Source organism: Hakea prostrata, chromosome 4, assembly GCF_041222555.1.
Source record: "Hakea prostrata isolate BN-2017 chromosome 4, UWA_Hpros_2, whole genome shotgun sequence".
In the NCBI taxonomy this organism is placed as follows: domain Eukaryota; kingdom Viridiplantae; phylum Streptophyta; class Magnoliopsida; order Proteales; family Proteaceae; genus Hakea; species Hakea prostrata.
The window spans coordinates 7,293,710-7,299,496 of NC_142603.1; the positions used below are offsets into that span (position 1 = coordinate 7,293,710).

At 37.9% G+C, this 5,787-nt stretch overlaps 1 pseudogene across 1 annotated transcript; it reads left to right on the forward strand.

Annotated features, from left to right (window-relative positions):
• Window positions 1-3,207: 3,207 nt before the first annotated feature.
• Window positions 3,208-4,169, forward strand: LOC149017521 (heavy metal-associated isoprenylated plant protein 27-like; annotated as a pseudogene). Its single transcript, XR_016173161.1, has 2 exons — window positions 3,208-3,372; window positions 3,475-4,169. The product of XR_016173161.1 is annotated as a heavy metal-associated isoprenylated plant protein 27-like (transcript).
• The last annotated feature ends 1,618 nt before the right edge of the window (window positions 4,170-5,787 follow it).

Sequence of the window (5,787 nt, forward strand, 5' to 3'; positions counted from 1 at the left end):
TAGCTTCTCAGGTGCAAGACAAGGGTTATTCGAGAAACCTTTCACGCCACGTGTCACTCACAGAAAAATGTCTTCCAAAACCATCAATCCTTTGAAAAGCGCTACTCCCCGGGAGGGCTATCCTGAAAAGTGATAGATGAACCCCACGAACCGAACTTTAACCATGTGATGCTCTAACTTACATGGTTCGTTCGGATTTAACGGTTTGAACCATAACGTATATAATAAACAGTATTCATCATATAATCAAAAGTGATTTTTAATGAAATCCCACCACGGCAACATGTTTCTTAGAAAAGGAATTCGTATCTAATCTTAAACGAGATGCTTTCAAACCTGTTAAGCATGATAACATTTAAACAGAATATATATGAGTAAGAGATTCAAATGGATTTTTACATAGATAGCACATCAGATAAAAAGTACCCCCTTTATCAAATAGATTTTGTCCAGTTGGCAACATCATTATAACCTGCTTTCCAAAGGATAGAATTTATCTTTGGCAGAGAATTGACTTTTCTTATTTTCCTCTAAAACAATAATTGTTGAGATGGTGATGCTCTCTTTTCCTGCAAATCCATATTATTTAGTTCCATGAAGTAATTGGCAACAACATTCTTTATTAGATAAATTTGATTGCAAACACGTGTTTCCTCTCCATGTGTATTCTGATTGCATTTAGGATTGTTGAGATTTAGTGTTTTGTATTTTGTGGATGTATATAATTAGAATTGTGATTGTATGTGTAATTGTTGTAAATATGTTAGGGGCATATCAGTCATTTTTCTTCTATTTGGGACATGAATGTCTTAGTGATTTGTATGAGAGGTCATTTAGGTCCATTCAATGTTTTATATATATTCACAATATTTGGGGCTTAGGGTTAGAAGACGATTCATTCTCATTCTGTCATTCCTATTTCCTCGTGAGTGTGGTTGGAGTTCTACAGCTCTGGTTCTGGTATGTCCTAGTTTGCTATTGTTTCTTCTTGGCTTGATCTTGCATGGAGGTTTAGAAGCTTTGGTTTCTGATGCGTTGAAGGCACTGCTACTGCTGTTGGTGTTCTTGGTTTATGCTTGAAGAGAGGAGCTGATACACTTGGTTATAGGTGTTGTTGTTCTATACTGTTGTTTCTCTCTTGGTCCATGTATAGAATTCATGTATTAAAAAGCATTAGGGCTGTAACATTATCTCTGTTATTCGATAGTGCATGACTTGATGAGTTCCCTAACTCATCCTTGGATGTAGGTCCTAGTGATCGAACCAAGTAAAATCTTTGTGTCTTGTTTCTTATATTTCCTTTCTACTGTTATTCCGCTGCATTTTTAGGTATATTTTTTTAACAGTAATCAACATGTACTATATTAAAATTAAGATTTAGATTTTCTAATAAATAATCTCTGTAAAGTAACTTAGATGAAAAAACAAGCAAAGAGGAGGATTGTTTGCTTGAGTTGATCGATTGATTCAGTGGAGGAAAAGACTAATGGGAAATTTTTTTTATTATGTCCCATACAAGGTGTTTCAGGTTTTCACAAAATAAAAAAACTTATTTTCTTCTTGTGGATGTAGACAAAGTTTTGTCGAATCACGTTAAATTATTAATGTGTATTTTGATTAAGTTTCGTTTCTTCTTCATGCATCCATGTTATACATGCAACTACATTGATTATCTATGCAAGCATGTTTGACTCTTCTTAAACGTTCCCTACATTCCAAGACAGTTCTCACTAATGTCTTCCTTGGAAGAAATACGTTAAAGTCCCAAGCTACTAGAATCATGAAAGCTCCGAATGTCATAGGTTCTTGTGTTTTTTGTTTTTTGTTTTTTGTTTTTTTATACAAATACAGTATGTCATAGGTTCTTGGTTATCAAACTGGAATTTGCTGTTGTTGTTTCTTTTAATATTTTGGCAGAAAAACTGGAAGTTGTTAAGTTACTACGTTTGTCATTGATCCTTCCAAAAATCCTTTTGTGGATGGATATGTTAGCTACTTTTCATTTTCTGCCATAGTTGTCTTTGGATTCACGAATTAACCATTACAAATATAAGGTTCATAATCCTTTTTTATTCTTATGTAGCTCAATAGGTTGATCTCACACCATCAGACCCTAAACGCTTAGTACAGATCATCTCCTCCGATAGATGTTTACTATAAATTATAGGGGGCCACAAGATTAGAATAATTGAATTTATTTTTTTCTTGTCAGCTCCACATAATTTATGATTGTAAGGCTCAGAGGAGCACAGAGCACTCCACGTCAGGGAAAGTGATCTACAATCCTAAACTCTCACTGTCTGTGATGAATTATACAGACAACAAGCTTTATGCCTGTGCATTGTGCCTGTGTCTTAGCCCATCGAAGTGAATTTCAATATTGTGCTTGGGTGATTAAAAGCGTGCTATCATCTAGGCAATCAAACTATCAAAGTGAACTCCAGTATTGGGTTTTGGTTAAAGCCACAGGATCCAAATTCTGGAATGAAAGTCTAACAGTAATCTCACCGTTTACATTGAATGTAACCTTATTTCATAAAAATCCTGTGCATGCTAAGACGTTCGAAAGAGCTACCAATGAGATCAAGTGGTCCACCCTTTCTTGGAAAACTCTAGACACTTTCCGTCGCATTTGTCATTTGTGGTTGGTCCAGCCTCCACCCTATCACCAACCGCCATCGCCCTCCCGAAGGTTCCTTCCTCCCCAAGTTTACTTTACCCCGGGACCCACGGTGATTCTCGCTAGAATATTCTGATTTTTTTTCTTTACCCAGCGCAGAGTACCAGACCAGATCATGTTGGACCCGGTTCAGCCTTTCTTCCAAGCCGTATAGGACAAAACCGAAAGCCGCCCCCTCAGATATGGGCACCGACAACTCTGAGTTAACATTTTGACTCTTGACTCTACGGCAAATCGGCAATGCTGAACCAATCTCTTCTCTCCACCATTACTTAGTAAAGCAGATAAGCCGTTCCGTCAAGAGGTTATAACGAACCCACCTTCCAAGAAACATCCAACCTCGAAAATCAGCCCTAACGTGTCGCCACAGAAGGGTGACTCGTGTCCAGAGTAACACGCGTCAACTTGTGGTTAAACAGGAGACTCTACCAGTCTACCGTTACTTCGTATGGAATTACGCATTTGACCTCCGCCACCGTTCATAAATATGGGAGTGTGAGTTCCACCCTTAACACACAACACTATCTGCAGCCTTTTCAGCAACTCTTCGACTCTCAGATTTCCATCTTTCAGTTCAGTAAGCGAAGAAGTATCTCCCGATTAAAATGGGCGCTCTGGATCATATCTCTGAAATCTTTGCTTTCTCTCACAGGAGTAGTAGTAGGAAGCTCAGGAAGATCAAGCAATTGCAGGTAACTGAACTATTTTCTTGTGCTGGCTCTTCTTTCTTCCTTTTATTAACATTAACATTAACCTGATAGTTCTGAAAACTAACAACTCTGTTCTTGTGACAGACGGTAGAGATCAAAGTGAGGATAGACTGTGAAGGTTGTGAAAATAAGGTGAGAAAATCGGTGGAAGGGATGAAGGGAGTGACGCAAGTGGATGTGGAACGGAAGAAGAACAAGCTCACGGTGACTGGCTACGTCGATCCAAAGAAGGTATTGCGGCGGGTGCAACACCGGACAGGGGAAGAAAGCTGAGTTCTGGCCTTACATCCCATACGAGATGGTGGCTCACCCATACGCTCCCGGTGCGTACGATAAGAAAGCCCCATCTGGGTACGTGCGCAACGTTCTGTTGAACCCAGAAACTTCTAATCTCGCACGTGCCAGCTCTCTGGAGCAGAAATATGCCTCTGCTTTCAGCGACGACAACCCTAACGCCTGCTCCGTCATGTAGTCCATAGACACGCTTCTCTCTCTCTCTCTCTCTGTCTGTAATTGTTGCAGCTACAACTTGTTTTTATTGTGTTGTAGCTGTTCTTCTATTCTGTTCAGATTAGTTCTCCGTTAGATACTGATTGTTTTACTAGGTTAGAGAATTGTCTGATGTAAAGCTGCTCTTAGAAAAGTTAGAAGGATCGGAGGATTGTTTTTTGATTTCCTCTGTAAATCCAATCTGGGTTTATTTTATTGATTACAATACAATGTATGTAACTCAGTTCCTCTTCATCCGTGGATGTCAGGTTTGAGTCTTTGGATCTGAATTTTATTAAGAACTATAGCTCCCGGAGATTCATCCGGGATTACAAATGTTTACTTCTACCAAGAGAAAAAATATTTAGGGTAACGTGCAAAGTTGACATTTCCAAGAAAAAAAAAAAATGGGGGTGACGTCCTAGGTTTCCTATTTGCCGTATTTGCAAATGGCTAAGAATCTTGAGGTTTCCGCATTTTCCGGATCATAAAGGGAAAAGGAGTGGCAGTTTCTTTTTTTTGGGTTGTAAAATACTAAAAAAATATTAAATGATTGACCATGAAGGTGAAGATCTTTTCACCCAACCAATGGGGTTGGTCCAAGTTGGAAGCAGCTTGGTCCGCTTACACAAGGTTCCGGTATCAAATCATTGTGGATGCAAAAAATTTCGTTGGGAGACTCACCCACCAAAGCCAGGTGTGCAACGCGGGTCGAACACTGGTTTATAAACCGAAGTTGGCAAACCAAAAAAAAAAAAAACTTTTCACCCAATTTTGCTCACGTACCCATCCATTACACATAAATGTGCTCACCTACCATAGCCAGGTGTTCAACCCGCGTCGAACACTGGTTTATAAACTGAAGTTGGCAAACCAAAATAAATAAATAAATAAATAAATAAATAAAGCTTTTCACCCAATTTGCTCCCGTATCCATCCATCACACATAAATGTGCGACTTACATACACTGATCGAAAAATGTAAGGCCCATACTCATGTAAATGTAGGTAGATGGGCATAGGGGCAGATTGGGTTAAGAAGATCTGTATTGGTATATACTAAAACAACAAACTCTTGAGGGGAGGTACAAGTATAAATCCACTAAGAGGATTCTAGATCTACCAAAACCTACTTACTTGAAATCTATTAACACTTTTAATTCTTTCCTAATGAAAAAATATAACAGCCACAAATTCTTTTAGAGCTAAATAAGATGCAAAATCTAATCCTGATACAAATAAAATCCTTAGCTCACGATGGCACCCACATAATATATGTGCCAGCTCATAGTGACGTTCACCAAAACAGTAGGTTTCGAAGAAAAATCTCACTAGTTGGTACTTTTAGTTGAGACATCTTCATTTATTTTTGGATTCTTCATCTTCGACCCAGAAAAGAAAATTCTTGATTCTTCATCATCTGACTTTGGGAAGAACCCAAAATAGATCCTAGCGGTAAAGTTTCTGATTAATAGAATCTATCATAAACAAATGTTTATGTATGATTCATCAGAATGTAAAACTTTAGTGACACTCTAATAAATGTGAAAAAATCTTAAATTTAAGACTGAATTTTTATAATTAAAATATATTGGGTGAGTATGTCTCATCAAGAGAGTATAGATTGTGCTAGACTAGTCGTATGGTTCATAATTTTTCTTTTTTATGCATCATCAGTCCAATTCAAGGAGTGAACCAGAAAAGAGAGAAGAAAAGGAGGGAGGGGATGTTGAATGTTATAGAGGGATTGAGATTCAAATCTGATATATCTAAAAATTGATCAACTCCTAGATTTTTATAAAACAATGTCAAACGTGAGCAAACTTGGCAGTGGGAAGCCAACTCTGAAGGCTAAGTCAATAGGAACAACACCACAAAGCTCTAACGAGTTGTAAAACTTAATTAAAA